The 21,928-nt window shown below is 38.1% G+C and overlaps 1 pseudogene; it reads left to right on the top strand.

Moving 5' to 3' along the window:
* Positions 1-12,660: 12,660 nt before the first annotated feature.
* On the top strand, positions 12,661-12,779 carry LOC145044751 (5S ribosomal RNA; annotated as a pseudogene).
* Positions 12,780-21,928: the final 9,149 nt, after the last annotated feature.

The raw sequence follows: 21,928 nt of genomic DNA, 5'->3' as shown, positions 1-21,928 counted from the left end.
GATGGTTCGCACCGGATGTGTATCGATTACCGGGAGTTGAATAAGTTGATGGTGAAGAACCGTTACCCACTCCTGAGGATAGACGATCTCTTCGACCAGTTACAGGGTGCATCTTGGTTTTCCAAGATAAACTTGAGGTATGGGTATCATCAGGTCAGGGTCAGAGAGAAGGACATGGAGAAGACCGCGTTCCAAACTCGTTATGGACATTACGATTTTGTGGTGATGCCGTTTGGGCTCACCAACGCGCCAATGGTGTTCATGGACCTAATGAATCCGATGCTTGATCGCTCGGTCATAGTGTTTATAGATGATATCTTGGTGTATTCCAAGACCCGAGAGCAACATGAGGAACATTTGCGAGAGCTGTTGGAAAATCTGAGATGGGAACGGCTGTACGCCAAGTTCTTGAAGGGTGAGTTTTGGTTACGGGAGGTCCAGTTCCTTGGATATCTCGTTAACCCGGAGGGGATTCTGGTCGATCCGGCCAAAATCGAGGCGGTTATGCAGTGGGAGGTTTAGAAATCTCCCTCATATATTAGGAGCTTTCTCGGGTTGGCAGGGTACTACCGGAGGTTCATACGGGACTTCTCCAAGATCGCAGTGCCACTCACTCGTCTGACAAGGAAGGGAGTGGATTTCCGATGGGGTCCCGAGCAACAGAGGACATTTAAGACCCTCCGTCAGGAATTGTGCGAGGCTCCGGTATTGACACTCCCGAAGGGAGTCGAGGATTTTGTGGTGTTCTGTGATGCATCTATCACATGTTTAGGGGTGGTCCTCATGCAGAGAGGACGAGTGATAGCCTACGCATCGCGGAAGCTGAAGCCGCATGAGACGAGATACCCTACGCATAACTTGGAACTGGGGGCGGTGGTGTTCGCCCTCAAGATATGGAGACACTACCTCTATGGGGTCCGTTGTACCATTTACACAGATCACAAGAGCTTGAGACATATCATGGATCAGCCGAACCTGAACATGAGGCAGTGCAGGTGGCTGGACGTAGTCAATGACTACGATTGTGAGATCCTTTACCATCCCGGTAAAGAAAATGTAGTGGCGGACGCTTTGAGCCGCAAGTCAGCGGGGTCTTCCACCCCAGCGATATGTATGAGGATAACAGTGGATTCTCTACTGGTGAGTTTGATCAGAGATGCCCAGGTTGAGGGCATCCGCCCGGAAAATTGAAAGCTAGAGAGGATCAAGGGCGAGAACACCCAGTTTGTGCAGGATAGTCGGGGACTATTAACCCAATGTGGTCGGGTTTGGGTTCCGATGATGGGTGGGGTTAGGCAGACGGTTATGGAGGAGGCTCATAAGTCTCATTTCTCTATTCACTTGGGGGCCACCAAAATGTATCGAGATTTGAGGTTGAGCTATTTGTGGCCGTGTATGAAGCGGGAAATAGCTTGGTACGTTGAGAGGTGCTTGACCTATAGGATGGTCAAGGCCGAGCATCAGAGGCCGCATGGAAAGCTGCAGCCCCTAGAGATTCCCATGTGGAAATGGGAACATATCATGATGGATTTTATTACCAAATTACCGAAGACGGCAAAGGGGTTTGATGCTATATGGGTCATCGTGGATCGATTGACCAAGAGCGCCCATTTCGTGGCTATACGAGAGGGCTCATCGGCCGAGAAATTGGCTGAATTGTACGTTCAGGAGATCGTGTCTCGCCATGGGGTTCCTGTCTCCATTGTCTCTGATCGGGATGTCAGGTTTACCTTCCACTTCAGGCAAAAGTTTCACGAGGAGCTGGGCACGCGGTTGCACTTCAGGAAGAGGGGAAAATTGGGACCCTGATATATCGAGCCGTTCAGGATCATTGCCAGGGTTGGCAAGGTGGTTTACAGGCTAGAGCTGTCGGAGGAGCTTAGTCGGATACACAGCACTTTCCACGTTTTGCAGCTACGAAAGTGCGTCATGGATCAGTAGGTGGTGGTGTCTTTGGATGATATTCAAGTCGATGAGCACCTGAATTATGTGGAGAGGCCCGTGGCCATACTGGAGAGAAAGATGAAGATACTAAGGAATAAGGAAATACCTATGGTGAAGGTACAATGGGAGCACCGGAAGGGGTCCGAATGGACGTGGGAAGCAGAGGCAGAGCTGCGGGAGCATTATCTGGGACTGTTCACCGCAGCAGACTTCGAGGACGAGGTCTAGTTCAAGTGGGGGAGAATTGTAGCACCTCGATTCCAGGTATGGATTTAAATAAATAATAATTTGCCTTATGTCCTACTCGACGAGTTGGTTGCCCTACTTGTCGAGTAGCAGCGGGAATAGAACGCGTGTTTATTGACCTACTCGGCGAGTCCACTAAGGGACTCGGCGAGTAGGAGCTGGAAGATGAAACCCTAAATTTTGGGGGTTTTGAACCCTATTTAAAGGATCATTGGCCTCCACCAGCCTCCCCTTACTGCTTCTTGTCCCTCTCAAACCCTAAATTGTGTGTGTGTGTGTTCCTTGGTGTGTTCAAGCTTGGAGGAGTAACCTTGGAAAAGGAAGCACTTTAGGTAGCAAGGAAAAGCAAGGCCAAGAACTTGTGGGAAGCTAAGGGATTTCCTTAGTTATCACTCTCTGGAAGGTATTAGGCTGTTCCATAAGCTCATTTCTTTTTTAACCTCTCTTGGATGGGTGTTATGAAGGGCTCTCCATGTTTAAGCTAAGATTTGAAGTTGTAACTTCAGATCTGGACTTCCCTTGACATCTAGATCCATAAAGTTCCCAACATGTACAAGGATGAGACTCTCCCAAGGTGTAAAACTCCATTAAGATCTTAGATTGATCATTTAGGGTCTTTAGAGCCTTGCATGTGCGTAAAGTTTGAAACTTTACGTGATAAACATGCCTTAGGAGCTTGGATTTGTAATCTGGGACCTTGCCATGGCTTAAAAAGCATCTGCATGGATTAAGAACTGCAAGGACTCGGCGAGTTGAATGAGAAACTTGGCGAGTCCGTTGAAGATGGCCATGAACTCGGCGAGTTCGTTGAAGATTGCCTTGAACTCGGCGAGTTGTTAGAAGACTCGGCGAGTTGGCTAAGGTTTCTTCCAAATCTTGGTCACGTATGAACTCGACGAGTTAAAAAGGGAAACTCGATGAGCCAATCAAGGATTTCACGACTTCTCAAATTCAGGAAGGACTCGATGAGTCAGTGACCTGCACTCCACAAGTCGAGTCAACATAGACTGTTGACTCTGACTGTGGACTTTGACTTGGACCAAGGGTTGACCAGTTGAATTCTGTTGGTTTTTGGTAATTGGGAGATTCATGAAAGGTTGTATGGTACCTATATGTGATGGAGTTAGTGTTGGACCCGGGAGTTGAGCTTTCTTATTTCCGACGACAGTTGCGAGGTGAGTTATCCTCACTATACTAAGGGGTCTAAGGCACCAAGGCCAACCCATTTGATATGATATCCTAGTAGTTGTATTATGTTGAGTATGAGTTAGTTAGGCATGCTAGTTTGATATGCTAGAGGGTAGGTCTATAAGACTACCTGTGATACTGATTGATTTCCTGTATGTGCATTATATGTTACATGTTAATATGTTATGTGGGATGGGTTGAGATTGTATTGCTCCGTGCGGTAGCCAACAAACCCTAGAGTATTCCACATATGAGCTGAGGGCCTGGTAGGTAGTCGAGACTCATACTGAGGACTTAGGAGAATTCCAGATACGAGCTGAGGGCCCAGTAGGCATTCCAGACTCGTACTGAGGGCTCAGTGGCAATCCAGATGTGAGCTGAGGGCCCAGTAGGCATTCTAGACTCACACTGTTGGCCCAAGGGTATTCCAGTCTGTAAAGCTGTGGATCCGTTATGTGCTGTTCTGCTCGGTTTGTTATGATATGTTATGGTGTGACATGGTTATGTGGACTGTATGTGTATCAGTATTTTGGGGGTAACTCACTAAGCTCTCGGGCTTACAGTTTTAGTTTATTATTTCAGGTACATCAGGGGATCACGACAAGGCGAAGGCATGATCGTACATCTCCTCCTATTATGTTATGTTTCTGGGAAAACTCTGATATAAATGTATTTTTAAAACAAAGTGTAATGTTTTGATGAATTCGACATGTTTTGAAAGTTTAAATTTGGCTTGAATTTTCGGGTGTTACAGGAAGTCTAACAGCTGACAGCCCTGGAATGTTGAAAGGTCTGGTTCTCACGAATGGAGGCGACACTGAATGGAGGCATATTTTCATCTTCAATTAGTTAAAACCCTAATCTAGTTAGAGAATGAGAGAGAGAGAGAGAGAGAGAGAGAGAGAGAGAGAAAGAAAGAAAGAAAGAAAGAATGACGTCATGACCAAAATAATTAAGCTAATTATATGGAACCATAAAATGGAAATTCCATCACTACCCTTAAGGTCCCTAAATGTAAATTTAATAATTACAATTTGGTTCCACAAATCTTGTAATTTACATAAATGACACATTAATATGAACCTTTGATTTTAAGATTTAAATGGCTCAGATCTGTTCTGGCGTTCTCAACCTTTTTGGTGTTCTCAATTGATCCTACTCCTATCTATATATATATATATATATATATATATATATATATATATATATATATATATATATATACACACATATATATATACATATATATATATACATATATATATATATATATATATATATCGATCTTTCAAGAGGCTCCTTACACTACTAGAAAATAGACCTTTAATGACGCGCTTTTTACGACACGCACTGATTAGTGATACGCAAAAGGATGTGCCCTAAAAATAATGTCAGATCTTTAGAAATTTAAAGAATTTTGGATGCGCATTTTTGCGTGCCCTAGAATTAGTGTCTCGCCAAAAAAAAAACACGGAGGCGCTTATGTTAAAGGCGTGTCGACTAGAAATGTCGCTTTATAATTTTAGAAACACGCTCTTCTAATTTTAGAAACGCGCTCTTCAGCAACTAGCAGCGAGAAAAAGGAAATTAAAAAAAAATTAGAAAACCCGCCTTCCTTCCTTGTTTCCCCTCTTTAGCTCTGGGTGTGTTCTTTGACCACAAAAATCTTCTCCGGTCTTCCTCTGCCTCCCTACATCGAGTGTTGCTTGCTTCTTTCCCTTGCACTCCGACCGCCGCCACCGATTCTTCCCCGTCAAGGCTCATTTACTTCTACCCACAGGAACCACCATATCTCCCACTTGATGTTGAAATTGTCAGAAAAAGCCCTAATTCAGTATTATACTCTCAAGTCTCAATATTAAGAATGCAAATCTTGATTCTCATTTGTTTCTTATTCCCCACAGATAAATCAAAAAAAGGGAATTAGAATGACGAAGGTAGCGGGAGTTTTGGTCCGGTGGTCGTGGTTCATCTATCGAGCAAGGAAGATAGGAATGCAAGCAGCCATGGTGGCTCGATGATGGCAATCAATCAAGAAAGGGGAAGCACCTCTGGTGCGGGATCGATTTGACGAAAGGAAAAGGGAGAAGCAGCAACGCTTCTCTTGTCTGCCGGCAGCTAGGGGGCGCTCCGGCGGTCTCCTTGGTTGTTCTTCCTTGTCACCAACATATTACACGTAGGGAGGGGACTCAACTAGTCCGATGGAGCAGGGCAGGTAGCGACTGGTAGATCGGGACGATCGATCTATTCGTGAGGAGGAGGAGGAAATTATCGGTTCCCGGTGAGCCTTCCTTAGCTTCTTAGACTCCATCATCGGTAAAAATCGGGTAAACGAGTCAGGTTCTTGTCTGATTTTGATGAAATAAACGGAGGGGGGAAAGGTTTGGGTGGAGGTCTGATCGATGAAAATAGTGGGAGCCTCTTGGTCTTGTCGGATGCTACTCCATCTCCAGTGGTCGTTGAGAACGAAGGGGAGGACCTCTGGGGTTTGGATAGATCAAAGGAAGAAGAAGAATGAAGTTGTGGTGGTCTTCGGTGATTGAAGGTAAACGGATGGGGTTTTCTTGAACCTCACAGGTCATATTCTTCTTCTTCTTGGAGCTTTTTTCTTGACGTTAGATAAACAATGTCTATTCTCCTGTAGTATAAAATTATTGCTCACAAACACAAATGAATACTCCCTCCTTCCAAACAACTAGTCCAAAATTCAAAATCAACTCAAATGCTTTAGTTTTTCTTGACTTTGAATCTTTATTTTTTGTCATAATGATCAACATTAGGGCTTTTTTTCTCAGATAAAGACCGGGGGTTTAGTTGTCTAAAGATCTGGAAGCATTATCATACTGTACAGAGGAATAGACTACAAGTGTCCTTACTTATTTGTAAAACCAAATGATGCATCTGTTGATGAACCAATGAGTTCATCTACAAAATCTGAAGATAATGGTGTTCAAACAAGAACAAGAACTGATACAGAGCCACCTTTGATTCAAGGAGTGGGTTAAAGAACCAGGGTTTGATTTCAGCTACCTGGTGAGAAACAGCTCATGGAAGAATTTGATCAGCTTTTGCAAGGATTGGGTCCAAGGTTTCAGCCTGTTGGAAGTTGGATTTCACGTATTGATTCATCCCTATCTTCTTGTGATTTTTAAATACAATTTTGATTTTCTAAACAATTTTTATCTAATTGAACATGATGCACCTATTATTTTTTGTGTAGTGCAACTAGAAAAAAGGGAAAAATCTCAATTTTGATGGTACAAATGAACGAAACAGATCCACATCCTTAATTAGTTGTGTAGTTAGAAGAGCAAAATTTGATGTATACATGACTCTTGACCATAGACACCAATATGATCGTATGTGGCTGGCACTCAATCTTCTCCACTTATGACAAAATGATAGTTTAACAAAGGTTCAACATCTCTTATAACTATTGTTTTTTAGCAGTGAAGATTTTTAAGAAAAAAAAGATTTTGCAGGGTTACATGGTGGGAATTAATCTAGATTGGAGAGGCAATGGTAATGGATGTTGTGAGGATTTTAATAAATCATAAGTCCTCTTCCAGAATTGATAAGACAAGGCGAACCAAGACATGTTTTAACAACATGGTGGTTGCTAGCTAATGGAGGGCCAATCGAATGGGGTAACACCTTGATTCAATCAAAACTTGTCCCGGTCTTCTATGGTAAGTCATTGGAATCTCAAGACCTGATTTGAGACATTATTAATCAATAAAAGTTAAGACTTTTATGCTTATGAAATGATAATAATAAAATAATTATAATTGTGATTTATTAATCCAGGGATCTCAGTCGTAACTACCTCAATGGAACTTTACCTCCCCCAATGGGCTACTATGTGTTTGGTTGACCTGTATGATTTCTGAACCACCCAATTTTTTTACATGTGAAAAATAATTATTTTACTTTAATAAAACGTCTTAATCTTATAATAATAAACCATGATTATATGCAGCTCTCTCATGGTAAACAAATTATCCGTCCCATTTCCAAGAGTTCTCAGCAGAATAACTACCCTTGTAAATCTGTAGACAACATCACCCGTTCTTATTTTGTTACAATACAATAAATAGAAAGAAAAACATCACTTTGATTATTTCTTCAACATTTTTTAGGAGCGTGGAAGGAAATCGCTTTTCATGATCCATACCCCAAGAGATTGTCAACATGAAAAATGTGTAGAAACTGTAATAACTAATAACTTTTCTTTTCACCTTTTTACCCTTGTACACTTCTTCTTAAAACCCTAAGAAGGAAAAATAATAGATTGAAATTATAAACTTTGATCTATATTCATATAAAATTTTGTATTTCCATTTCCCAGCATTCTGGCTTCAAATGAATTATCTGCCCCACTGCCTGTTGGACTTGGAAAACTTACAAACTTGACTAATATGTGAGTATACATATACATAGTACATACATCTTGTAAACTTATCAGCTATGTTTTAAATATTATGTTTTCATCTCATATTATTTATGCATTATCAGGTTCCTTTAACTGTTGTTACATCAATCATCGATGGCTAAAAGAAGCTCTACATCCAGAAGCTGAAACCTTTAGAAGTCACATATTGGGGACCAGATTGTGACCCCCCGAATCCCATATTTTTGTACCCTATTATATCCCAAGTACAAATAGGTTAAACTCAGCTAGCTTGTGAAAGGTAGATACTGTTAACCATGAAGAGGGTCGATCAAATGGAGTGGAGTAGTAGCAACCCCATTCCCTTTATTCCTCGGAATGCACAAAGTCCCTTTTCCTTTTTGTATTACTATAACACTGTCAACCCCTATCTATACCCACCTGGTAATTCACATTCTTTGTTTTGCTTCATTTTGTGCCTTTCCTTTCAAGTTACTTATATATCAAATGTATGATGTTCAAAAAAGTATTCGAATGTATAATTATTTTCACAAGAGAAGAAATAATTAAATAGATTGTTAACTCTCAAAATGGTGAAACAATTTTTTTTTCTATTTAAATTTTGTTGGAATTATTATCAGGAAAGGTCAAATGGCTCAATGCCTTGTTGGTGCAGATCTACATGGGGCACTTATTCTAGGTTAAAACTCACTGCACCTTGTATCTATTTGTATATAATTTTCTTATATATTTCATCACTATAATTTTTTGTGTTAAAATTTTTCACTTTTCGCAGTTGCACAATGCAAAATGGCTGGTTTCACTGGAGTGAGTGGGATCATGATCCGTGAAACTGCAGAGACAAGTATTGCTATGTTTATTTGTTTTCAGAGGTCAAGTATTGCTATCATCTCACATTTGAGTTTATAGGAATCAACAATCTCTGTGAAACTTCTAGTGTTCAGATTTCTTACTGGTTGTGAATATTTGTTTCTTCCCTTTCTACCCTTCACTTGCAGGTTGATGATTTGTCAAGAATGTTCAAACTATTTTCCAAAAATATCCCATGGATTGGATCCTGTCTCTAGTATGTTTAAATAGGTTTGTGATTTAGGAGTTGGATTTTTTTTTTTAAAAGTAGAATGCAGTTATTTGTATTTGTTGTCATCTATTTTTATCTTTTTGATGTAATGCAGCATGTTGCTGCTGAAGGCACAACCTTGGTCAAACAGACAGAAGATGCTGCAAGTAATAAGAAGGCAGAAAAGAGATTGCATGTTGATCTTGCTACATGGCCAATAATGATCTTTAGAGTCTGCTAGAAGGATTGGAGATTGCAGTTAAGCTTCTTTTTAAGACTTCACGCCAAGGACTTGATGAATTTAAGATATCATATTTTTGCATGGCTAGAAGCTTTGGAGGAAACGAGACTCAAGCAAAAGTAAACATACAGAGAGTTGTTGGCACATAGTAAGCTAGATAATGCAATTGTATATAAATGAGTTCATTATTTTATAACTTTTACTCACTATTGGAATAATTATTTGTATTCGACATATTAGTGAAATGAATTATCTTTGTTATTTATGGTATTTTATTTTGTATTATGAGATTTTTAATGTATTATTTAATTTGAAAATTAGTAAATCTATAAATAATATTATTTTAAAACATTTAAAATTATGATACGCAAAAATGTGTGTCATCTTCATTTATGACATGGCCTTTCTTGACAGGAGCTTTCTTGATACACATTGTGTGTCATTAACACGAGCGTCATAAGGTTACGACACGCGAATGTGTGTCGTCTTCCTTTATGACAAGGCCTTCCTTGATACGCATTGCGTGTCGTAAACGCGCGTCGTAATTGCGCGCCGTCTCTCTTTATGACATGGCCTTCCTTGATGCGCATTTGCGCGTCGTCTGAGCCTTTTACGACGCGCAATGAGCGTCGTAAAAGGCTGTTTTTCTAGTAGTGTTAAAATATTTTAGTATTGAGTTTTTAGTATTTATTATTTCGAAAGGGTTGAAGTATTAGAAGAATTTTTATTCAAAAGGAACATTACGATCAGAGAAGATTTAAGCGAAATTATCTAAAATGCGAGTTTTTAGATTTGAAGAGTCGAATTCCTAAGACACATTACCAGTGATGTGGGAATTCTTGAGGACCCTGTTAAAAATTAAAACCTCTGAGTATTTGTCAACACCGAGGATGCCGACAGGAATTCGGCAAATTCTAGGTCTTGCTGACCTACTGTCGAGAGTTCATTCAGAACTCCTTGCGGATTACGAAACCTCTTATGACTTTGAATCAGAAGGGAGTGGCCCTTAACTGTGATGACAAGCAAGAGGAAGAAAACCTTGGAATTTTAGTTGAGAGGCCAATTCCTTTTGGAAATCTCACTCTGGGAAAGCTTGATACGCTTCGGAAAGCATGGTAAGCTAAATCCAGAATAGTTAGGACCTCTGATATTTTTGCCGAAATCGGTCCTGTAACTCACAAACCAACCTACACCACGAACTCAGTGACGTACATTTTACCCTTCATGTCTCGAACTTGAAACCGTACCTTTCCGTTAGGACTCTCATAAGGCCACTCGACAAGATCAAGATCAACGAGATCCTCACCTTCGTGGAAGCACCGTAGTGACCCTCGACCAAGTGGTCAAGCGGACGAAGAAAACGTCGTTGCCCATTAGTGAAGGTTCGTTGGAATACCAACCGAGGACCTGAATTCATTCATGAGCAAGAGAACAAATCGATTAGGAAGTTTTCCCACACTCCTTGTTTGATATTCATGCCTACTTCCTTACCTAAATCCTAATTTCGGGACGAAATTCCTTCTAACGGGGGGGGGGGGGGGATGATGTGACAACCCGAAATTTCTATTGTCTACAAACATAGCAAGTCAATAAAAGTCAGAACAGTTACTGTTAAATTTTAGATTTTTAGAATAAGTTTGAGTATTTCGGGATTCACACTTTATAGATATCAGGAGAGAGGATGCACTAGGGTTATTGTGCAACACTGTTATTCCAAAACTCTAAGAAATTAGAGTTCACTGCCTAAATAAAATATTTTCTGCCAAAAACCCTAAATTTGGGAGTATATATATGAGAGTTAGTCATTATTTACACTTTTTCCAAATCTCAAGATCCAAAACCCATTTCTATGGAACTGCCTTGTATTGTAAGTACTTTTAGTTAGGCTTTATGCGGCCAAAACTTTTGCTACTCCGGATATGAAGTAAGACCTGCGTGAAGGTCAATTTTCCCTGAACTTATTACATCTTAAACATCGATGATGTTGACAGTCGGCTAACTTCCTTGTCACGTTTTTGTTCAAATACTCTGATCATACTTTCATTGGAGTCTATCTGGAACATGCTTTAGCCAAGTCATTGGACTATAGTAATTTAACTCCGGAGACGTTTCCAAGTCTCTTTCAGTGGTTGAATCATATTATCCACCAATCTATAGTACCTTGGCACGAATGACAAACGTCTTGAGACCATTGTACGAGCTTACTTCCACTCTTTGCTAGGGCTGCATCATAGGGATGTAGGTTAAACCTTCGTGAACATACTTCCATTCCGTACTAGGACTGCATCATAGGGATGTAGGTCAAACCTTAGAGAACATACTTCTATTCTTTACATGAACGATCGAACTACGTCTAGGTTCAACCATACTCGCTAACAAATTCATTTTCTTTCCATGAACCAGAATCATGACGCCAAAGAAAAACGATCAGCCCATCAACCAAACACCAACTCTTCAGATTGATGCAGCTACCTTTCAAGCTGCAGTCTCGGTTGCCGTATCAGCTATTCCGACCCACCTCAACGCTAACAACACGAATGTTAGCGGTATTCTTAACAACAATTCCAATCTAGGTAACAATCAAGTACCTCAACGAGAAATAAACTGCCACGACACCCCGAGCCCCAAGACCAAGAGTAACAACGGAAGTCTTGGGCTAAATCTAAGGACAAATCACTTCGAAGGGCGAACAAGAAGCAACCACTGGTAACGACCTTCACAGCCATGACATCGGTACCTCCTACTACCATCCCTTCAGGTATCCGAGTTGTCCCTAACTTAGCCAGACAATATGCTGGAAATCTCCCAAAGTGCAACAAATGCAACTACCACCACCGCGGACCTTGTCGGGAGATGCAGTGCTCAAACTACAACATAAAGGGACACACCATACGTTACTGCAAGAGCCTACCAAGGCCGAATAACCAAGTGCCCAACACTGGTGTGAACCAGGCTTGCTAGGTTGTGGCAAGGTGGGTCACGACAAAAGGAACTGCCCAGAGGCAACAAATGCTGGCACAGACGGAAGTATGCTACCGACCACCACCGCAGGAGAGACTACTATGGACTGATGTTAAAGTAATTAAGGTGTTTCGTTGTAACCGACTTATAAACTATTTAAAACTAGTGCAACTAGAGTCTTATCTTCTGCGAGATCCCATCAGTTAAGGGATCCTCGTGCTGCGTATACTCGTCTTTTGTAGTATACCTTGTTCGCAGCAATAGTCTTGTACTAAATCTAAAGTACAGTAACTCTGTTAAAGGTTGCACTGTTGTGTTTTGTCTGTAATGCCTTATGTTCAAATCTAATGTCTTTAGTTTCCATATGATCCCGACTTTATCTTACGAATCGGGTCAATTCGATCCTCGCAATATCAGTCTCATGCACACATCTCTTTCTCCGAAATCGTCTTTCTAGCGAAACTGTCATTCCAGAACACTGAAGTACTCATTCATGGAGTACCTCATGTTTCAAATTCATTATGAAGAAATCTCAACAAAAGAATGATAGGACCAAGCTTCTCACCTATGAGAGTCTTGGTCTTATTCTTCAAGAAGACAGACTTCAACGGGTGTGATCATACCAGCACTTATGCACCGGATCCCATCAGAACTCCGCAGTTAAGCGTGCTTGGGCGAGAGTGATACTAGGATGGGTGATACCCTGGGAAGTCCTTGTGGTGCATACCTTGATAGGACTTCCATTAGAAATCATTACCTTCTGCCACACATAGATGAATTAGTTGACCCACCACAGAGAACGAAGTACCTTTCGGAAATGAACCTAAGATCTGAATATCACCAATTATGAGTGTTAGTGAAGGGTGTCCCGAGGACAATCTTCCAAACTCGATGCGGACGCTACGAGTCTGTAGTGATACCCCTCAAATAGGACCAATACGCCCGTAGTATTCATAAACTTAATGAATAGGGTACGCCATTCTTACTTGGATCAGTTCGTCATTGTCTTATTGGAAATGACTTACTTATCCACCCTTGTAGTAAAAAGAAAATCATAAAGAGCATCTACAACAAACCCTAGGAACATTACGATCAGAGAAGATTTATGCGAAGTTATCTAAAATGCGAGTTTTTAGATTTGAAGAGTTGAATTCCTAAGACACATTACCAGTGATGTGGGAATTCTTGAGGACCCTATTAAAAATCAAAACCGCTGAGAATGTGTCAACACCGAGGATGCCGATAGGAATTCGCCAAATTCTAGATCTCGCTGACCTACTGTCGAGATTTCATTCAGAACTCCTCGCGGATTACGAAACCTCTTATGACTTTGACTCAGAAGGGAGTGGCCCTTAACTGCGAAGATAAGCAAGAGGAAGAAAACCTTGGAATTTCAGTTGAGAGGCCAATTCCTTTTGGAAATCTCACTCTGGGAAAGCTTGATACGCTTCGGAAAGCATGGTAAGCTAAATCCAGAATAGTTAGGACCTCCGATATTTTTGCCGAAATCGGTCCTGTAACTCACAAACCAACCTACACCACGAACTCAGTGACATACATTTTACCCTTCACGTCTCGAACTTGAAACCGTACCTTTCCGTTAGGACTCTCATAAGGCCACTCGACAAGATCGAGATCAACGAGATCCTCGCCTTCGTGGGAGAACTGTAGTGACCCTCGACCAAGTTGTCAAGCAGAAGAAGAAAACGTTGTCGCCCATTAGTGAAGGTTCGTTGGAATACCAACCGAGGACCTGAATTCACTCATGAACAAGAGAACAAATCGATTAGGAATTTTCCTACACTCCTTGTTTGATTATTCATGCCTACTTCCTTACCTAAATCCTAATTTCGGGACGAAATTCCTTCTAACGGGGGGGGGGGGGGGGGATGATGTGACAACCCGAAATTTCTATTGTCTACAAACATAGCAAGTCAATAAAAGTCAGAACAGTTACTGTTAATTTTCAGACTTTTTAGAATAAGTTTGAGTATTTCGGGATTCACACTTTAGAGATATCAGGAGAGAGGATGCACTAGGGTTATTGTGCAACACTGTTATTCCAAAACTCTAAGAAATTAGAGTTCACTGCCTGAATAAAATATTTTCTGCCAAAAACCCTAAATTTGGGAGTATATATATGAGAGTTAGTCATTATTTACACTTTTTTCCAAATCTCAAGATCCAAAACCCATTTCTCTCTCAAGTATCATCCAAAAGTTTTTCAAGATCTTCAATCTAGTAAGTGTTTCTAGCCTTCTTAAGTTGTTATATGACTTAATATGGTGTTTTAACACATTTTTAACCATGAAATCATACCAAAAGGTTGATTCTTCCTTTTCACCAAGCCACACACTAGTGTTCTTGGACTTTTAGCTCATTTCAAGCTTACACATAGTAAGTACTTCTATCCTAGAGTCTTATAATGCTTGCTATACACCTTCAGATAAAGGAAAAGTTCCAAGAACACCAAGAACAAGGTGTTCACGATTCAAGAAGTTCTTGAACCGTAAACACCATATAAGTGTGCTAAAGGGTACATTAGGGTGCCTTAGTCCTTCACAAGCCTTGGAAACTTGCTTAAATCCTTCCTTGAGGTGTTTAAGCACATGAAAAGCACCAAAATCTTTCATTTATATGTATTTACGGTTTGGGGGTCTCCCAAAACCGTAAACACCCCAAAGAGTGTATAAATGGCCCATATTCCTTCCTTATGCCTAGAATCTAACCTAGACTATTACCTTAATGTGTTAAGGACTTGAAAAAATGAATATACCACTTTCCATATGGGTTTACGGTAGTAAACCCAAAAGGAAATGGCCTTGGGGCCGTAAACTCCTCAGAGGAGTGTAATGATGCCCTAATCCCTTCCAAAAGCCTAACCATCAAGTAGAAATGCTTCGAAGGACTTGTAAGGCATCAAAACAACAAATTTCCATAAGTAGGTGAGCTTACGACCATAAACTCAAGGGTTTACGATCGTAAACTCTTTTATTAGTGTCCACAAAACCGTAAACTCTCTAATGGAGTTTTCCTTGAACCCCAAACACACTAGCCTTTCCCTACAACACTTAGATGCAATCCTTGGGACTTATAACACTTGTATGAGGTGTTTAGCATGTCCTAGTGTGTCTTAACTTTGTTTATTAGTTGTTTAACTACTAATTGGATACATCTATATATATATATATATATATATATATATATATATATATATATGATATTATATGTTAACTAGGATCATAGAGTGTGTTCAATTTTTCACTTGACACCAAGCAATCCTACATCTTCAGTTCATCCAAACCACCATCTACAGGTGAGTTCATACCCCTTGAATTAACCTTTTAAATGTTTCTATACGTTTTTAAATGCTTTATGGGGGGGGGGGGGGATACAAGTTGAAACATGCTAGTTATTATATCAATCACATGTGATTAATAACTAACATACAAATGGATTTACTATACGTTAGTTGTTTTACCAAACAGATTTCTTCAAATGAATTTCTTAAACGTTTTACATGTTTAAAACTCTTTATCAAACTATCTTACATTTTGTAAGTTTCATTTTAAACTCGGTTACAAATGTGGTTTCAAACAAAGGTTCCTTTATACTTAAATTGTCTTATCAGAATACTTTCAAAGGTTTTACAAGACTTCTTTCATGCTTTTATATTATCAAATGCATGCCTGTATATGTATAGGTATACCTTCGTTGATACTTGTACATTTCTAGTAACTATTATAGGTATATTTAGGAGATACTACTTGATATTCCTAATACAAGGAATTACACCAGATTCAGTTCATTCATGAGTCCATACGAATACATGTTGCTTGTAGAGATACACTTACTTGGATACACTTAAATGATACTTTTACTTAGATTCTATATGATGAGTTAGTAGTACATATTATATGTGTAAATTAGTTCTGTCTATCCTAGTTCAATAGGATAACTAGACGGGACTATCCATTCCGGAACCCACCTGTTAGCAACAACGGTAATGAACATTTATGGATGCCTACGGTTAATACTTATATTAGGAGTACCTTTACGGGACTAACCATTCCTTAAACATGCTGCCAGCTACGGAGGACAATGAACAATCTACGGATGTTCAAGGTTATACATTTCGGCAGTCGTGATGTCGAGTTGATCCTAATACAAAAGGATAACACTTACATGGCTATATTTTTCCTATTACTTTTATTTTGTGATCCATTCACATAAATGACGAGGTACACTTGATATTGTTAATAGTAGTTATACAGGAGAAAACCATCTTTGTTATAGCAAAACATTTGAGTCTTGGTAGAAGACTACTTTCAAAACATTCGGGTCTTAGTAAAAGGCTACTCTTTATACTAATTGAAATCATAGGGATTTGCTAGGGTATTCAAACGCTTTCAACTGCTTTCAAACAGTTCATACTTATACAATATTTTTCCAAAGGTTTACAAGTCATTGCTTTACAGTTTACAAATCAAAGACACATTAATACTTATGAATTCACCAACTTTTTGGCTGATACTCGCTTTCAAAATAACTTGTATTCTCAGGTCATAAATAGATAGGTACGACGACCAGGTTTTGTGAAGACGGGGCAGTTCAGACTCGTCTTATATTTTGATGATTCATTATGTTGTCTTATTTTATGAAAGAACACACTTGTAATCAAAATTATACTATTAATGCAATGGATGATGTTGTTGCTTGTTTACTACTTTGCATTGTTGTGATACATTACATGACATCCTCCGCCCCAGAACGTTTCCGCCATTCTCGGTTTTGGGGTATGACAGTCTTATTATTAGTCGTCGTACAGAGTGTTAGTACGCGGAGGAGAACATACGCTCTGATTAATTAGTCGTAAACATATTTGTTGTGCTCAGCGGATGGACTTGTTCCCTAGAAATGACAATAGTTCCCTAATTTATCACTAATCGTGGAAAGAAATTAAAATAATTACATTTGATAAATTATCACATTTGTTTTTATTTTATTGACGTTCATATGCATGAAAACCACGAACTCAGTAGGCTATATGCTTACCTATTACAATCTTTAAATGCACGCAACCCATGACATAACGTAGCAAGTGGCAATGAGAATGCAAATGATGAAGTTCTGACTTGAAGAAGGTGACAAGTTTTGAGGAGGGCGTAACATACCAAATTTTTATTTAAATTTCTATTTGATCCTACTCCTCTATATATATATATATATATATATATATATATATATATATATATATATATATATATATATATATATATATATATATATATATATATATATAGATCTTTGAAAAGCTCCTTAAAATATTTTAGTATTGAGTTTTTATTATTTATTATTTCAAAAGGGATGAAGTATTAGAAGAATTTTTTTCGAAAGGTTGTTAAAAAACATAATTATCGTTTATAATTATTATCACTCAGTTGATTGAAACATATGGATGGTTGAACCAAAATGATCGTATATGATGTTTTCTAGAATTTATCCTTAGAAAATCATGTTGGTTAAATGTAGGGTACGTGTAGCATGATAAACTTTGGCTAAGACCTAACACCAATAAGGTGAGTTTCGTATGAATTTTGTGGTTGCGTGTATGAAATGTTGATTCTAATTTATTTGCAATTACATTTTACCGTTGTTATTGCTCTGTATGTGTGTGTGTGTGTGTATATATACACACACACACACACACACACATATATATATATATATATATATATATATAGAGAGAGAGAGAGAGAACAAATATATTAACTACACGGTCTTATTATTAGTCGTCGTTCAGAGTGTTAGTACGCGGATGAGAACATACGCTCTGATTAATTAGTCGTAAACATATTTGTTGTGCTCAGCGGATAGACTTGTTCCCTGGAAATGATAATAGTTCCCTAATGTATCACCAATGGTGGAAAGAAATGAAAATAATTACATTTGATAAATTGTCACATTTGTTTTTATTTTATTGACGTTCATATGCATGAAAACCACAAACTTAGTAGGCTATATACTTACCTATTACAATCTTTAAATGCACGCAACCCATGACATAACATAGCAAGTGGCAACGAGAATGCAAATGATAAAGCTCTTACTTGAAAAAGGTGACAAGTTTTGAGGATGACGTAACATACCAAATTTCATTATAAATTTCTATTTGCTTCTGCTATTATTACTAACAATGATATTAATATTTGGATTTCCGAATATTAGAGGTTTTTTTGAGATCATGTTAAGATAATATTTGTATTTGAAATTTAGGGTATTACATAACACGTAAAATCTTAGATATATAACAAAATGGTATGCTAAATAAATAAAAGTTATACCTACAACAAAAGATAAATCATAAGAGACATCTGATATATGTTTGTCATATTTTTTTTTAATAATCACGTAGGTGACAAATGTTGCAATGAAGACCACATGGATCATTTTGTAAATTTAGCCGGAGGGTTTGGCTAAACGTTGATGTAGTATTTGATTTTAAAGCTTTTAGGTTAAATTAAAAGTTAAACGCTCTTATTGTCGTATATTGCCAAATGTCACGTGTCGAACATACACATGTTCTTGCAAATTTTTTCCTAAAAGCTACACGCTACAAGTTCTTTAAGGTCGCATGCCGAACATGCACATATTAGGTTCTATAATATGCTTTCTAAAAGTTGAATTTTCTAAGCTATTTTTTAAAGTATAAGTTTATACTATCTTAGTTTTGGAAACTCTTTTATAAAATTTGAAAATTATGATAGCTGAAATTTATAAATCATTTTGTTACAATTGTGTTTTTCTAATAAATGAATTTTTATAAGATATTTTATAAAGTATTTAGATATTAATATAAAATTCATATATTAAAAGAGATGATAAATGATTTAAATTCAATGAAGTTTGGATAAATAGAGAGAATTAACTGAATTTGAACAGAAAATGTAACATTGAATCTGTTAAACCTCTAAGAGTTTAATGAATCATAAATGTTTTTTTAAAAATAGTAGACCTACGTCCCACCTACTATGAGGTGATATGTAAGAATAATATGTAATTTTAAACATGATGCATGCATCCATGTTTACATGTACGTTGAAAAGTAGTAGCTAAGTGTGGAGTCAAATAGGCTTAACGAAAGTAAAATATAAAAAGTTATTAGTCTCAAGGTTTTGGGTGCGGATTTAAGTACGGTTTACCATTTAAGTCGCAAACAATGTGTTGGGTGTGTAAGTGTGTTATAGGTAAAAAATTTATTTTTATTTTATTATTAATAGAGAATTTATTCTAATATTTTGAGAAGACCAAGCTCTTGGTATAATTAATGTGTTATGAAGGTGTAAAAGACTCAAATAAAAAAGGATTAACCAAGTCAAAGGCGGGTCATATTATTTACACCTGATTTAAGGGCTTAAATACCATTTTAAGGGTCAAAGACATGTCTTAAATAATCCCAATTTGATAGGAATTGAGATGATAATTACATATTCACCACACCAAGTAGAGGAGATGAAATTATCAAGTCAATGTCTTTCCTATGGATTAAAGTTAGAGGTTCCGGTAATTTTTGCAATTAGGAGGAATGGAGATTGTCACCTTTTTCTGTTTTGTAAACGTCACTTTGACGTTCTTGTAATGTTTTCCCATTATGCCCATGTCTCGTTTCTTGCTCGACTGGGGCATTTTAATAAATTATGGCTGTTTCCAAAAAAAGATTACATATTACATAATTGACATAATATTATCCAACTACATTAGGCTCAGGGAGTCGTGTTGCTTCTGTCAAGATCCACTTTAGCCTGCTACTTATTTGGAGAGAGAGAGAGAGAGAGAGAGAGAGAGAGAGAGAGAGAGAGAGAGAGAGAGAGAGAGAGAGAGAGAGAGAGAGAGAGAGAGAGAGAGAGAGAGAGAGAGAGAGAGAGAGAGAGAGAGATGACCATATATATATATATATATATATATATATATATATATATATATATATATATATATATATATATATATATATATATATATATATATATATACTATCTTATAAAAGAAGTCTCACTATTTCTAAAAATAGATTGAATATAATAATATTATTTTTTTAAGACGTTCAAATCATTAAGCTAATAGTACAAGTAATCATCAATTAAATAATATTAAATTTTAACATGTGTTTTGAATCCTTATATTTCTCAACAAATTCTATCTCATTCCCTAAATTTCGGATAATTCAAAATTTGAAACTATCAAAAAATACATGTTGATTCAAATATCTCTCCTGCAGATGACTCTTTCTTAACAGATTTTTATTTTAATCCTTACTTATAATTGATTTCATCATTTTAACTTTTTGTATTTTTATCATATAAATATATTGGATGAAGATTTTATTATATCAGGTTTGTTCCTAAAAATGTTTTTACTATGTTTCTTTAATGTGTTGACTTTCCAGGTTCAAAGAACTCAACCAAGAGGGCCAGTTAGAGCATTGTATTATCATTAGTTTTTATATTTTGGCATCTTACTTTTGCAATAAATAACGGTTAAACACAAGATTTGACATGATTAAGGTAGTTTGTATATTTTTCATCTTGTTTAGTCTAAAAATGAAACCTTTTTCATCATTGGTCCTTATAATATCAAGTTTCATCGCATGGACTTCCTGATTACGATGATTATTGTCCTTATTATAATGTTCTATATAGATTTTGTTCAATATTTTAAGGTTTCGAGTGTAATTGTGTATATTTTCCCATTCCTCAGCTCATTCTCATTAATCAATATACAAGATAAATACATTATGGGCTATAATACTAATATTTTGGGCCTAAATACAAACAATAATAATATAGCTAACATCCCCCCGCAGTTTGAACGGGTTTATGAGACTGAATGTTCAAACTGGACCGAAAATCAAGAAACAATGGTGTTGGGAGGCCCTTCGTGAAGATATCAGCATATTGATATGAAGACGGAACATGTAAAACACGAATCTGCCCGGTGGCCACTTGATCACGAACAAAGTGAATATCAATCTCTATATGTTTAGCGCGTTGATGTTGAACCGGATTGCTTGACATATAAACTGTGCTCACGTTATCACAATACACAATGGTGGCTTTATCAGGGGGGCGATGAAGCTCACGAAGTAGGTTACGAATCCAAGAAGTTTCTGCCACAGCATTTGCAACCCCACGATATTCCGCCTCAGCACTTGAACGAGAGACAGTGGACTGTCGTTTAGAGGACCAAGATACCAAATTCTGACCTAAGAAAATACAGAAACCAGAAGTAGACCGCCGGGAATCCGGACACCCGACCCAATCCGCATCAGAATAGGCAACTAGCTGTTGAGAAGGTGATGCATACAACTGAAGACCGAAAGAGGATGTACCACGAATGTAGCGAAGAATTTGTTTAAGTGCATTGAGATGAGGCTCACGAGGATCATGCATAAAGAGACAAATCTGCTGAATAGCATAACTGATGTCAGGTCTCGTGAATGTAAGGTACTGCAGGGCCCCAGCAAGACTGCGGTATAGGGTCGGGTCAGAGATGGGGGGGTCCGGAAGCAGGTAACTTGGAAGAGGCATCGGGTGGAGTGCGCACATGTTTACAGTTCAGCATGTGAGCCTTTTCAAGAATCTCTAAGGCATATTTCTTTTGAGACAAGAACATACCCGTTTGATCACGAGTCACATAAATACCAAGAAAATAATTAAGAGGTCCCAAGTCAATCATGGAGAATTCGCCAGCTAGGGTAGTCATGATCTGTTGAAGTAACTCGGGTGAGGTGGCTGTAAGAACAATATCATCGACATATAAGAGCAAATAAGCCATGTGAGAACCCTGTCGATAAATAAATAATGAAGAATCACATCGACTA

This window comes from Lactuca saligna, chromosome 4 (assembly GCF_052625555.1).
Source record: "Lactuca saligna cultivar CGN05327 chromosome 4, ASM5262555v1, whole genome shotgun sequence".
Taxonomy (NCBI): Eukaryota; Viridiplantae; Streptophyta; class Magnoliopsida; order Asterales; family Asteraceae; genus Lactuca; species Lactuca saligna.
This window is presented reverse-complemented; position numbering and strand designations above follow the sequence as displayed.